This window comes from Urocitellus parryii, chromosome 11 (assembly GCF_045843805.1).
Source record: "Urocitellus parryii isolate mUroPar1 chromosome 11, mUroPar1.hap1, whole genome shotgun sequence".
Classification (NCBI taxonomy): domain Eukaryota; kingdom Metazoa; phylum Chordata; class Mammalia; order Rodentia; family Sciuridae; genus Urocitellus; species Urocitellus parryii.
The window spans coordinates 34,909,883-34,925,830 of record NC_135541.1 but is presented as its reverse complement, the minus strand read 5'-3'; the positions used below and the strand labels follow the sequence as shown (position 1 = coordinate 34,925,830).

Genomic DNA, 15,948 nt, shown 5'->3' with positions numbered 1-15,948 from the left:
ACTAGAGAACCTTAACAAATAAGGAATCCGTCTGTTCTAAAACTAAGATCTATTGTTTATCAGCTGTATAATTTTGGCAAATTACTTAATCTCTCTGTGCCAAAGTTTTCTCATCTATAAAACTGAGGTACATTTGGTATTATCTCATAGAGTTGTTATGGAAAAAGAATATATATATATATATATATATATATTATACATATATAAAAATATTTATAAGTAAGCCAGGTATGATGGTTCCCAGTGGTTCAGGAGGCTGAGGCAGGAGGATTGCAAGTTCAAAGCCAGCCTCAGCAACTTATCAAGGCCCTAAGCAACTTAGTGAGACCCTGCCTCAAAATAAAATATAAAAAAAGGGCTGGGGATGTAACTCATTGGTTAAGTGCCCCTGGGTTCCATCCTTAGAACCATAATAATAATAATAATAGTAATAAATGTATATATTTTGATCTGGAGCATGAAACTTTTTTACGTGTTTTTACTTAAATTATATATATATATATATATATATATATATATATATATATATATATATATCACACATATATGTTTTTACTTATATATATTTTTCCAGTTCCTAGCACATAGCCGATACTCAATAAATATAAGTTTATATTAGTATTTTGTTTTTTAAAAAATCGCTGTAACTACTATGTGGAGTGAATGTGTGAGGGATAAAAACAAGAAGATAAGGCATGGTGCAAGAGAGGTCAACAAGTAGTCTGTGTAAGAGATGAAAGGTGAAGTGGTGGTGGACACAAAGAGGAATGGACTAATTTGATGTAAATTTGGAGATGAAATTTTCATGTTTTGCAGATGGACTGGACATTGTAGTTGAGGAAAATGGAGGACTCAAGAATGACCTGTAGGTTTCTGGGTAGTGCAGCTAGGTAGATGGAGGTGACATTTACTGAGAGGAAGGAGCTGGAGAAGCTGATTTGGCAGGGAAATTAGGAGTTCTATTTTAGACATGTTAAACTTGAGACGTCCATGAGAAATCCAAGTGGATGTCAGTTAGGCAACTGGTTTTAAGTTTGGAAACCAGAAGAGAAGACTGGGGCAAAGATATGAATTTGGATGTGGTCTTTAGCACAATCAGCACTTAAAGACAGAATTAGTTGAAATCATCTATTAGAGAATTTAGAGAGTAGTGAAGGATGCCAAGAAGAAGCCTGAGGAGCAGTAAATTTTAGGGGGATTGAATAGAAAAGGAGAAGGAGGAGAGGCCTGTGAAGAGAGAGTGAAGCTAGAGGGATGTGGGAATATGAAAACCAAAAGAGGACAGAGTTTCAAGAACATTGGAGAGGCAGCCGAACATGCAAGGTCAAGTATGACAAGAATAGAGACATACTAGTCATTGACAAGTAGTTTTCAGGAGTAGCTTCAGTAAGTGGGGGGCCCAAATAAGAATTGAATAGCTTGGGGGCTGGGGTTGTGGCTCAGTGGTAGAACGCTTGCTTAGCACCTGTGGGGTGCTGGGTTAGATCCTTAGTACCACATAAAAATAAATAAATAAAATAAAGCTATTGTGTCCAACTACAACTAAAAAAAAAAAAAAAAAAAACCAAAACCAAAACCAAATATTTTTTTAAAAAAGAATTGAATAGTTTGAAGAATAAATTAGAGGTGTGCTTGCTTTGACAGCACATATGCCAACACTGGAACAATGCACAGAAAATGGGCATGATACCTACAAAGAGATGACACACAAATTTGTGAAGCAGCCCATATACTTCTTGCATGGATTTGAATTTGGGGACAGTTCAAAAATGAAAATTAAATCAAGGAGAATGGAAGGAATCCTAAAAGCAAATATCAACAGAAATAATTTAAATATCTAATGCAACCACTCTGGAGGAAAAGGGAAAAAAAACTGAATTCAAATACTTCTGAATACAGTACTTTCAATATACAACTTTATTCTAAAAACAAAATTGTAAAGAAATCTTGAACCTTATTTAGTGTGTTATTTTTGGTAGTGGAATGATTTTAGCAGCGAGGAAACTATTTTGTGTGCATTATAACACTGAGTAAATGAAAAAGACACAGATGTTATTGGGAGCCTGAGCTCTCACTGTGGGAAAAGGGAAGTGCAAATAAAGACCCCTGTGGTGTAGAATTGGAATTAGAGGCGCCAGTAATGAATTCACGATTAAAAATAGTTACATAAATTAAATTGCTGTTTTCCCCCTTGGTTCTGTTTATTAAAAGGGCCTAGAAGCAATTATACCCAGTAGCAATGAGCATATCTGGTGCCCACATCTTGGTTTCTAAATACCATTCCCCCACTACAAGGGAAGCTCATTGGAGAAATGGCTGATTTCCAGAAATAGCCCATGAATATATAGCATGACTGGAACATCTTCTATGAGAAAGTAGGAAGTGTTAAAAAAAATTGATGAGGACACATCAAAAGTACACAAAAGTCAAGCTGAACATGGTGGTACATGCCTGTAATCCCAGCAACTCCAGAGGCTGAGGCAGGAAGATCACAAGTTTGAGGCCAGCTTGGGCAATTTAGAGAGACGCTGTCTAAGAAAAGGGGTAGGGACTTGTGGGTGTACCTCAAGGGTAGAGTGCCTGGGAAAAGAAGGAAAAAAAAAAAAAGACACAGAAACCGGCTTGGCAGGGCTCTCATTAGCCAACCCTGAGACAAGTTGAATATAATATGTAAATAAATAAGAAAGAATGGAAAGATCTCACAGTAGAATGCCAACTAAAATATGCATATGAGCTGTGCACAGTGGTGTACACCTATAATCCCAGCGGCTCGGGAGGCTGAGGCGGGAGGGCTGTGAGTTCAAAGCCAGCCTCAGCAAAAACGAGGTACTAAGTAACTCAGTGAGACCCTATCTCTAAATCAAATACAAAAATAGGGATGTGGCTCAGTGGCTGAGTGCCCGGAGTTCAATCCCCAGTATTCCCTCAAAATACATATGAAATGATGAAGTTAGAAAATCTCAGTTTTGCAACTATCATAGTAATTGATTGAGACAAGAATTATCCATGAAGGTTGGGCAAAAGTTTGAAGAGGAATGGGATATTTATACCTTTCCATTCATTACTCATTATTTACATAACAGAAAATGCTAACTGTATGGTGAGAAACCTGGCAAATATCACCCACCTGATCAAAGTGAACACAATCAATAATGGGCCCAAAGGACATGGTGTTTCTCCTTGTATGATGCACTGAGAAAAATACTACCTCAAGAGGCACAGTGGGGCAACCCTGTAACCCCAGTGACTCAGGTGGCTGAGACAGGAGGATTCCAAATTGGAGGACAGTCTTTGCAACTTAGTGAGACCCTGTCTCAAAATAAAAAAGAACTGGGGACTGGGGTTGCAGCTCAGTGGAAGAGCACCTGCTTAGCAGTGTGAGGCACTGGGTTTGATTCTCAGCAGCTCATATAAATAAATTAAATAAAGGTCCATCAACAACTAAAATATATTTTAAAAAATAAAAAAGGACTAGGATGTAGTTCAGCGCTAGAGATACTGGGTTCAATCCCCAGTATAGCTTTAAAATAAATAAATATAGTTAGTGTTTCAACCTGCCACCTCCCCCCAAAAGAAAATGCAAACTTAATCAAGCAGAAACATAGGACAAACCTAAATGGAAAAATCTATATAATACCTGGCAAGTATTCTTTTTTTAAATTTATTTTTAAATTTATATATGACAGCAGAATGCATTACGATTCTTATTACACAAATAGAGCACAATTTTTCATATCTCTGGTTGTTTATACAGTATATTCACACCAATTCATGTCTTCATACTTGTACTTTGGATAATAATGATCATCACATTCTACCATCATTAATAACCCCAGGCCTTTCCCTTCCCCTCCAACCCCTCTGCCCTATCTAGAGTTCATCTATTCCTCCTATGCTCTTGCTCCCTATCCCACTACGAATCAGCCTCCTTATATCAGAGAAAATATTCGGCATTTGTTTTTTTGGGATTGGCTAACTTCACTTAGCATTATCTTCTCAAACTCCCATCCATTTACCTGCAAATGCCATGATTTTATTCTCTTTTTTTCTGAGTAATATTCCATTGTGTATATATGCCACTTTTTTTTTTTTACCTATTCATCTATTGAAGGGCATCTAGGTTGGTTCCAGAGTTTGTGAACTGTGCTTTAAAAGCGTGAATATTATGAATAATGAGGAAAGACTGGAGAACAATTCTAGATTAAAGAAGACTAAAATGTAATGAAAGTTAAATGCAATGCATAATTTGGATTAAGCACTGGATCAGACCCAAATGGAGGGTTGGCCCGCTATATGAAATATTATTGGGCCAATTAGTAAACTTTGAATATGGCTATGTATAAGGGTTATATCAATTGTAAGTTTCCAAAATTCAATCGTCATACTTGGTAGGTATATAGATATAAAGAGATATCCTTATTTTGAGATATACACACTGAAATATTTAGGGTATCTGGGATAAATTCAAATGGTTCATAAAATACATACAACCATGTACATACAAGTACACATACATACACACTCAAAGAATGTGGTAAAATGTTAAGCTCTGGTACATCTGGTGTTCTTTGTAATATTTGTGCAACTCTTCCACATGTTTGGAATTATTTCAAAGGAAAATGTTAAAATATAAATTGGAGGCACAGAAATAGAAGCACTATGTAGATAACTCTCAAAATTTTGTCTGTGGGGCTGGGAATGTAGCTCAGAAGTAGAACAACTTGCAGAATACACTAGGCCCTGGATTTGGTCCCCAGAATGGCAGAAAAGAAAAAAAAAATGGCTGTGAAGAGGAGCAGAGAAATGGAACCAGAGAAAGTATCAAGGCCATTAAATCATAAGATAGCTCTCTTCAAAGATAGATGATACTAGTTGGGTGCAGTAGTGCACCCTTGTAATGCCAGCTACTCAGGAGACTCAGGCAGGAGGATTGCAAGCTTAAAACCAGCCTGGGCAACATAGAAAGACCCCATCCTGTGCTTTCCAACAAAAGATAGAAAATGCTAAAACAGATTTGTTTTCTGATGACAACCAGTACAGTCTCAATCCCTCTTTTAAAGAGAAGCCTAGATCAGATATCCTCTAAGGGCCTTTCCACCTCAGGTCCTCTGTGACTCCCGTGACCACTAGACATCATGAGCTCTTCTGAAGGCATGTTTTATTCCTTAAACTGCAAACAGCAAAAGACATCTGGGCCACCACCACTTGAGGGCAGTACAAAATGATGCTGCATGTGGTTTTGATGGTTTTATTGTTTCGGCTGCTGGAACAAAACAAAGCCCTTTACATGATTTCCAGTCCAATGTATTGGGTGAAAATAAAGCTCCTGCCAGTACACCACTTTTTCCAAGTGTTTAAATTCTTATTACATAGGGATATCAAAAGACAAGCCCAACATAATTCATAACACAGTTTGAGGAGAGGAGTAACTGAGTGAAAGGATCACATGCCTTGGGAAAATGCCGATACATATTATGAGTTTAATAAAAAATAGCTGTTAATAGAAGATTAGAACATGTCAGAGTTAAAAAGCATGTTAGAAAGGAGGCTGAATACAGCCCCTTAATTTTGAAAGCAGGACCCTGAGCTCAGAGGAGGGAAGGAGCTTGCCCAAAGCCACAATGACAAGGTAGAGAAGGAAATGATTTCAACACTCATCTGGTTAGTCTGTGAAGACAAAGGTTGTGATATTTTCAAGTGACATCATAAATACAGCTTTTAGCTGGGTATGGTGGTGCATGCCTATAATTCTAGGTACTTGGGAGGCTGAGGCAGGAAGATTTCAAGTTTGGGGCCTCTTGGGCAACTAGCCAGGCATATCTCAAGACAATTTGGTACCAGGGATTGAACCCGGAGGGTTCAGGAGGATGAGGTAGGAGGATCATTAGTTCAAAGCCAGCCTCAGCAAAAGAGGTGCTAAGCAACACAGTGAGACCCTGTCTCTAAATCAAATACAAAATAGGGCTGATACCACTGAGCCACATCCCCAGACCTTTTATATATTTTATTTTGAGATAGGGTCTCACTAAATTGCTTGAAGTCCTCATTAAGTTGCTGAAGCTGGCTTTGAACTTGTGATCCTCGTGCCTCAGCCTCCTGAGCCACTAGGATTACAGGCATGTATCACTGTGTCTGGCTCACCCACACATACAAAATTTTTAAAAGAGCTGGGAATGTAACTCAGAGGTAGACATCTAGGTAGACATCTAGACATCTAGAATCCCCACTAGGTTCAATCCCCACTATTGCCAAATAAATAAATAAATACAGCTTGCAAAGAGATTGACCTCATCACTAATATTGATTTTGGGTTCCTGAAAAAATTATGACACCTCAGATGTGAAGCTGTGCCCCTGTGTCTTCCTCTCCCTGGGTTGGTAAGACTGTTCACCTTCAACTCTTACCCATTTCGACTGGTTCTATGCCTAAATAGCATAACTCTGATCATATCCAACTTGTTTTCCAACTTCTTTCTGGTAGTATCCTCAGACTCCTGTGGAGTCATGTTCTAGACTTTCCTATCAATATTGAGGGATAGAGTTGGATAGAAAGTGAATTGGTAAGTATCTTTGGAAAGACACTGTATTATCATTGGAATACAGGGGAGGTGATCTTAAAAAGGACAATCAGAAAATCCCAGTAAAACATAATAATCATATATATATATATATATATATATATATATATATATATATATATATATGATTTTTTTTGGAAGGGGGATGTGCCAGGGTACTCAACCACTGAGCCAGATTTACCACCCTTTTTATTTTTATTTATTTACTTAATTATTTTTGAGACAGGGTCTTGCTAAGTTGCTTAAGGGCCTTGCAAAATTGCTGAAGCTGGCTTTGAACTTGTGATCCTCCTGCCTCAGCCTCTTGAGCCACTGGGACATAATAATCCTTAATATGACCTAAGTACATGATGGAGAATAAAATAACCTTAAACTAATCAAAACACAGAAGACAATATGACTTCATAATATGCTAATAACTGGGCTCAATTACTTAGCAGGGTCCTTAACCTCACTATTACCTACAAGTAAATGTTTAGGCATTGGCTTCATGTGTTAGTCAGCTTTTCATTACTGTAACAAATGCCTGAGATAATCAATTTTTAAAGAGAAAGCATTGTTCTGGCTCACAATTTTAGAGGTTTCAGACCATAATCTATTTGCCCTATTGTTTTGGTCTGCAGTAGAGCAGCACATCATGGTAGAAGCATATGGTAGAGCAAATTTTTGTCTGTTTTTTTTTTTTCACTGCTATATTCTCGTACCTAGAGCAGTGTCTAGCACATTGTAGGTACTTAGTAGTATTTATTAAAGAGTGAACAATTCCTCTGGTTAACCCTATCAGGCAGATTCTATTTTTATTACCCTCATTTCATAGAAAAGGGAATGGAGGTTTAGATAAGTTAAAAAATTTATCTCATATCATTAAGAAACTTACCTGCCACCCTATTAAATGGCAGAGCTGGATTTGAAATTAAGGTGTTTTCCTTTAAAGCCCTTGTCTCTAACCATTGCACATACCATGCTTTTTCTATCCTTACAATCAGCTCTTCTAGATCTATCACTGTGCTACAGTGTTGGCCCCAACATTTCTTCTTTAGATCTCTTTAAAGGCTCCTTGAGCCGGCATGGTGGCGCACACTTGTAATCCAGTTGAGGAGGCTGAGCAGGAGGATCGTGAGTTCAAAGCCAGCCTCAGCAAAAGAGAGGTGCTAAGCAACTCAATGAGACCCTGTCTCTAAATCAAATACAAAATAGGGCTGGGGATGTGGCTCAGTGCCCTGAGTTCAATCCCTGGTAACCCCTCCCTGCCAGCCCCAGCAAAAAAGCTCTTGACCTCATTGCCCCATCCTCTATACAAAGCCAGGATGATCTTTCTTGTGTTTTTTTTTATATATATTTTTTTTAGTTGTAGTTGGACACAATACCTTTATTTTATTTTTTATGTGGTGCTGAGGATTGAACCCAGTGCCCTACACATGCTAGGTGAGCACTCTACCACTGAGTCACAACCCCAGCCCCCTCTTTTGTTTTTTATTAAGTGTGCAATCACATGATTTTAAACATATTCAGAGTTGCACAACTCTCACCATTATCTAATTGTTGAAAATTTTCATCATTCTGAGAAGAAACTTTTTACCCCTTTCTATAACTCTGTAGCCTAAACTAGCTCCTTTTCCCCAGGCAACTACATATCTACTTTCTATGTCTATGGATTTGCCTATCTGAACATTTCCTGTAAATATACTCATATAATTTGGGTCCTTTTATTTCTGAATTTAATTTTTTTTTTTTTTTTAGTTTTAGATGGACACAAATCTTTATTTTATTTATTTATTTTTATGTGGTTCTGAGGATCGAACTCAGTGCCTCACATGTGCTAGGTAAGCGCTCTACCACTGAGTTACAACCCCAGCACTTATTTCTGAATTTTTTTTACTTAGCATAATGTTTTCAAGGTATATCCATGTTGTATTATGAATCAGTACCCCATTCTTTTTATTGCTGAACAACACTCCATTGTATGGAAATCAAAGTGTATTTATCTATTCATCAGTTGATAGACACTTGAGTTGTTTCCACTTAGGGCTATTTTCAATAATACAGCTGTGAACAGTCATATACAAACTTTTGTGTAGACATATGTTTTTTTATTCTTTTGGTTATCTATCTAGGAATAGAATTTGGGGGGGCCATATGATAACTCTTAACTTTTTTTGTGTGGTACTGGGGATTGATTGAACCCAGGGGTGCTCCCCCACTAAGCTACATCCCCTTTTAATTTTTTGAGACAGGGTCTCATTAAGTTGCTGAGGCTGGCCTCAAACTTGAAATCCTCCTGCCTCAGCCTCCCCAGTTGCTGGGATTTAGGCATGCACCACCACATCTGATATGTGACTTTTTTGTTGCTTTTGTGCTTTGGTGTCACATCTAAGAAATCAAAAGGTGATGAAGATTTAGATCTATGTTTTCTTCTTAGAATTTTGTAGTGAAGTAACTCTTAGCGTCTTTTAAGAATTTTATAGTCCAATGGTCAAAATGGTCATTGATTCATTTTGAGTTAGTTTCTGTATATTGTATGAGGTAGTGATCCAACTTCATTCTTTCACCTGGGGTTATCCAGTTGTATCAGTATCATCTGTTGACAAGACTGTTCTTGGCAACCTAGTTGAATTATCTTGGCTAGTTGAAAATCATGTGACTATTTAGATATGGGTTTATTCTTAAACTCTCAATCTTATTCTATTGATTTTGATGTCTCTATGCCAGTACCATACTGTCTTGATACTATTTTGTAGTAAGTTTGAGATGAGTAAGTATGAGTCTTCCAACTTTGTTCTTCATTTTCAATTTTTTTTTTTGATATTCTGAGTTTCTGGAAGTTCCATATGAATTTTAGAATCAGCTTGTCAATTTCTATAAGGACGCTAGCAGGGATTCTGATAGAGATCGCATGGAATATGCACATCAATTTGGGGAGTATTAATAATTTAACAATTTTAAGTCTTCCAATTCATGAATGTGGGAAGTCTTTTCATTTATCTGTCTTTTTAATGTCTTACAATAATAAAACTATAAAGTTTTATAGTTTTCAGTTGTAAGTATTCACTTCTACTAAGTTTATTCTGATTTTTTCTTTTCTTTCTTTTTTTAAATTTTGAGACAGGATCTCACTTAGTTGCCCAGGCTGGCCTTAAACTTGCAATCCTCCTGCCTCAGCCTCCCAAGTAGCTGGGATTACAGGTGAGTACAACCCCATGCCTGGTTTATTTTTTCTTTTTGATGTTAACATAGATGAAATTTATTTCTTAGTTTCATGTTCAGACTGGTTATTGTAATGTTCATAAATATAATTGATTTTTGTATATTTGTCTTGTGTCTTGCACCTTGCTGAATTTTGTTTATTCTAATAGGTTTTGTTTTTGTTTCCTTAGGGTTGTCTGTATACATAAGTCATCTCATCTGCAAATAAAGATAGTTTTACTTCTTATTTTCCAATTTGGATGCCTTTTATTTATTTTTCTTGCTTAGTTGCCCTGGCTGGAATCAGGGAAACTAAGCAAGAAAAATATGATGAATAAGTACAATGATGAATAAGTGAACCTTCTATAACATGATTTTGAATTTTTATTTCCCTCCCTTAGAGTCTTTCAGTGACTCCACATTGCCCCCAGGATAAAGATCACTTTTTATTAGCATACACAAGGCCAGTTTAAATCTCACCCTAGCCTTGCACCTTCATAAGCTAAAATCTATACCACCTGAATTACATATATTTCCCAGATCTTTGCTCTTTTGTTTATGGACCTTTTGTGAACATTATTCTCTCTGCCTGGAGTATGACCTTTACTGTCTATCCCTTGCTTCACCAAGGTACTTCCTATTTAGTTTTCAGGTTTCAACTTATACACAGTCTCATTAAGAAATCTTTCCCTGGTCCCACAATATGAATGTATTCCTTTTGTATGTTCCTACGTTTCTGGCATTTTAATCTTCTCCTAACTCAGTTTTTATTGCTTTTATAATTACCATTGTATTTGTCTGGCTTCCCCTCCAGACTGGGTGCTCTTTGAGGGTAGGACCAAGTCTTTTTTATTTTCCTAACTCCTCTTCTTTGTAGAGATGTTAGCATAGTATGTACTAAAACTTGGCTTGTCAAATGATTGATTAGGAATGCAAAGAAGCCTACTAATCTGCTCTTCATAAGTCCCTTGTTCTACAAGCCTCTTTTGGGGATTTTAATTGGTAGTCTAAAAACTAGTCCAAGAGGCCAGCTAGGAGTTTGCAGGATGTATGTAGTTCAATGCTGTTTTATGGGCCTGAGATAATTTTAATGCACCTTTGAAATTCCAATCAGTATCTTCTCTTGTTAAATAATTTTTAAAAACCTATTCACAGTAGTCTTTGTATGAATATTTAATTATAGGGACAATTTGTTTTACATAGAATTTCAGATAAATAGTCTTTCAGAAGTAATTGTTTTCTTGAATCCAATTCTTCAATGTTGAAGATTTTTTTTTTTCAGATCCCAGTGCATTTTGATTTGACTAAAGCTACTACTAAAAAAAGTATCTTCTAAGCCAGGTGGGGTGGTACATGCCTGTAATCCCAGTGACACAGGAGGCTGAGGCAGGATTGCAAGTTTGAGGCCAGCCTCAGCAACTCAGTGAGGATCAAAGCAACTTAGAGAGAGTCTGTCTCAAAATTAAATAAATAAATAAATAAATAAATAAATAAATAAATAAATAGGGCTGGGGATCTGGCTCACTGGTAAAGTGCCTCTGGGTTCAATCCCTAATAAATATATCAAATTTGACTTCAAATTTAATATATATACTTAATATATATAAAATCTTCTCAAATGCTTATTGTGTGCTAAAACTTCAAATAAATTATTATCGTTTTATCCTTACAATCTGTTCAGTGAGGCAGTAGTGATTATAATCTACTTTTTATCACAGAAGGATGGAGTGGTTAAGTAACCTCCCCAGATTCTCAGAGGCAGAGCCAGGAGTTGAATGCGAGTCAAGTCTTTTTGACACTAAATTCATGCTTTAAACAATTTACTTTCTCTATCCTACCTACTGATGTATAATTCATATAATTTTATGAATAGGACAGTTGTAACTCACTTGAGGTTAAGCTTGAAAATTAGTAAGGCAAAATTGTATAGTGCCAATATTATCCTCAGAAAATTCTTCTTTAGTCTGGTGCCATGGTGGATGCCTGTATTTCCAGCAACTTGGGAGGCTGACACAGGTGGTTTGCATATTTCAGTCCAGTTTCAAAAACTTAGCAAGACCCTGTCTCAAAATAAAAAAATTAAGTGTTCATTTTGGCAGCACATATACTAAAACTGGAATGATTAATAAACATTGTGATACATGAATAAAAATAAAATAAAAAATTTAAAAAGACCTGGATGCCAGGCACAGTGGCACCTTCCTATAATCCCAGTGACCCAGGAGGCTGAGGCAGGAGGATTGCAAAATCAGGGCCAGCCTCAGCAATTTAGCAAGATTCTGTCTGAAAATTTAAAAAATAAATAAACAAAATAAAAGGGACTGCAGGTGTGGCTCTGTGGTTAAGTGCCCCTGGTTCAATCTCCAGTATCCCCCCCAAAAAGGAGGGGGCTAGGGACCTAGCCCAGTGGTAAAGTACCTCTAGGTTCAATCCCTAGTACAAAAAAAACTTCATAATTCATTCAGCATAATATACAAACATAACATCTCTGCATGAACTCAACACACTCAATTGTTTTCATCAATGTTAAGTCAAATCCTTGAGTCTTTAGTTGAGTACCTGCTGAAATCCTTGTCTTGCATATAGAGATGATGCTGAATAACAAAAACAAAACAATCTTTCTTAAAAATTGGAGCACTGAAGATGTATAAATATATTCATATATAGTTAAATGCAAAAATGATACTGCTTTTCTTTTTATATATTTTGATCTTTTGGACTGGGGAATAGAGCAGGCAGTGCCTCTAGTGCAAGTGTATGCCCTTTTATGTATCTCTCTGTGCCAAGTTTTGCTGTTAAATGGGAGAGTCTTCTATAGACTTTGAAAATTTAGTAAATTTATTTCAGATCTCTGTTAAGAGGAGGAACACAGCATTTTTAATAAAGCTCACAGACATGAGGCAGTTATAAAGAAAGCAAATTCTTAATCAAAATCATCATCATAACAATGGGATAATACCTATTTGTTGAGCACACATTCCCATGTGCCAATTACTGTTCAAAGTGCTTTAATGACATGGTTCATTTATTCCTCTTCATCACTTTGAGATGTAGTTTACATAAAACTGAGACTCAGACACTTTTAATAACTTTCCCATGGTATTATAGCTTATAAATGGAGGACCTTGATTCAATCTCAAATTTGACTCTCAAACTCATCTTCTTAACCACTGTGTTGACGTTAGGATTCCTGGTCTATAATCTTGACTTTATCTTAAAAGAGGAATCTAATTCACTGGGCTCAAAGTCATTATATTTGAAAATACCACCAACATAAAACATTAAGAGACTCCTTTCTTCCAGTGGGTAATTCTGCGTCTCAGAGAACTCTAAAGAGACACACTTCTCTATGCCACTTCCAGTTTAGCCATAATATTGTCTGGGTTGTCTTCTTTTCTTTCTTTCTTTTAAATATTTTTAGCTGTAGATGGACCCAGTGCCTTTATTTTATTTATTTATTTTTATGTGGTGCTGAAGATCCAACTGAGTGCCTCATATGTGTGAGGCAAGTGCTCTACTACTGAGTTACAATCCCAGCCCTTGTCTGTTTTTTTTTTTCTAACCCTTTTTACCATTCTCTGCTAGTTCTTCCCTCTCCCATCTACACTATATTCCATCCCACCAGACCTCTCAGCATACTTGGAACACATTTGCTTTTCTGTGCTTTGCTGACACGTATTTATCTGGAATGGTACCCATTTGTTATGGTTTAGCTATAGGGTGTTCCCCAAAAGCTCATGTGTGAGACAACACAAGCAAGTTTATATTCAGAGGTGAAACAATTAGATTATGAAAGGTGTAACCTAATTGGTGGATTAATCCATGGATGTGGGTTAAACTGTAGGCAGGTGGGATGTGGCTGGATGAGGTAGGTCACTGGAGGTGTGACTAGGTTTTATATTTTGTCCCTGGTGAGCAGAACCAAATCTCTCTGCTCTTCCTGACCCTGCCATGAGCTGAGCAGTTCCTCTGCTAGTCCCTTCCCCCATGATATTCTGATTCAGCTTGGGCTCACAGCTACAGAGTTGGCTGACCATGGACTGAACCTCTAAAATCATGAGCCAAAATAACCTTTTTCTCTTTTATGTTGTTATTGTCAGGTCTTTTGGTTACAGTGATGAAGAAGCTGACTAAAACACCACTGTAGACCTTGGTCAGCTGGTTGATGAGAAATCCCTAAAGTTTAAAAGGAAAGTACAAGATCGAATTTATGTTTTAAAATGATTTTTCTTGGCTTGGGAGGCTGAAGCAGGAGTATTGCAAGTTCAAAGACAGCCTCGGCAACTTAGCAAGGCTTTAAGCAACTTGGTAAGACTCTATCTCAAAATAAAATATAAAAAGGGCTGGGGATGTGGCTCAGTGGTTAAGCATCCCTTGGGTTCAAACCAATTATTCTGACTATGATATGGAGAATGGATATCAATACAAGCATAGAAGCAGAAAGATTAGTTGATTTAGGAGTGATTCAGGAGAAAGAAGGTGGCAGTGGAAATAATAAGAATTGGTCAGATTGGGATGTACTTTGAAAACAGAATCAGATTTTTTTTTTTTTACATATATAGGAGATTTAGCCAACAGAACTTGCTAATAGGCTAGAGTTGGACTGTGAGAGAAAGCACAAGAAAAGCAATCAAGGCCTGAACAAGACATTCTCTATTTGGGCTATAATGTGAGATTTTTCAATACACAGTCATGGTTTTAAACTAAGACACAACTGTGATTATGGCTTAAAGAAAAATCTTTGAAAGGGTTGTCTATTTGTCATTATGAGTGTGTGAGGGGAATGTCTTGGTTTTCACCAGTGACATGAACCAACATTATCAGCATCTGCAAAGTGCCAAACACTGCACTAGGCTCCTTCACAAAAGTTCCATCATTTAGTTTTTCCCCAAATGCTAAGCACCAAGAATATCCCCATTTTTCAGAGAAGGGAACCAAGACTTTGTGATTTGACTGAAGTTATGCAGCCAAGTAGGGGCTGAGCTGAGATCTGAAGTCAAAATGCACTGTGAAGCCCAAGTTCTTATCACTGCACTGATTCAAAGATAGAGAATCAGGATTCCTCAAACTTTTCTCCTCATTACTTGAAGCCTTCTGTTGACTCTCTTATGCCCTATTTTAGAGCCCAAGGCTGGCAAACAAGATAGCTTTGTTCTGTCTGTAGCCTATCCTCTGACTTGGCCTGTGATTTAGGACAAGCTTCTTAATTTGATGGTGTCTCATCATTCACACATGTTAAGCAGGACTAGTAATTACTCATGGAAAAAAAATGCTTTGAAATCTGCAGATGAAAGGATTTTTGGCCATGAGTGCAAATATTGTCTTTCCCATGGTATTCTGTTTTTTTTTTTTTTTTTTCATTTTTGGTTTCATACCCCCCACCACCACTTTTTTTTTTTTTTTTTTTAAGTACTGGAGATTGAACCCATGGCTTCTTGCATGTTAGGCTAGTGCTCTACCACTGAGACATATCCCTATCCCCAGTTCTTTTTATTTTAAGACAGAGTTTCCCTAAGTCATTCAGGTTGGCCTGAAACTTGTGATCCTCCTGACTCCAGAATAGCTGAGATTACAGGCATCTTCCACCATGTCTGGATATTTTTGGTTTATACAGCTTCCAGGACCCTTCATAAGAAAGGAGGAGGAAAGGAGGAAACAGGGCAAGTGTAAAGTAAAGCGGCATTTGCTTTCTCTCTAAAAGGCAATGGGACACTGGGGACATGAATGTAATAATCTCCTTTAATTTATAGTACTCAAGAAATATTACTAATAGATGAAAATATTTTAAGAATCATTAAGTCGGCTTTGAAAAAGCCTTAAAAAATGATTTCTATTTTTGTGTTCTGGCTACTTAAACCCTAAATGTTCTCCAGTAGAAATGCAAAGGACCTAACATTTATCTAGTGTCTGTTGTGAGCCAGGTATAGGTTTTCATATGTAATCAGGCAGATGTTATTATTACCTTCAGTTTACAGAGAAGGAAACTGACTGTCCAAAGTTACAAACTAAAGAAGCTATAGGACCAAGAATGGACCAAGCTGGGCCTTTCCAGGTATAAACTCAGATTGTTCCCAGGACATCCTATTGCACTGAAAAATTAGTAATGATGACAATTTTGAACTGTCCTATCACACCCCGGGTGTGTGTAGCATTTAAAAATCTTTTATTGCTTGTTCTTTTCATGGCTT

The 15,948-nt window shown here is 37.0% G+C and overlaps 1 non-coding gene across 1 annotated transcript; it reads left to right on the top strand.

Moving 5' to 3' along the window:
- Positions 1-1,628: 1,628 nt before the first annotated feature.
- On the top strand, positions 1,629-1,735 carry LOC113178400 (U6 spliceosomal RNA). The gene has a single exon (XR_003300199.1). It is a non-coding gene; the product is annotated as a U6 spliceosomal RNA (small nuclear RNA).
- The last annotated feature ends 14,213 nt before the right edge of the window (positions 1,736-15,948 follow it).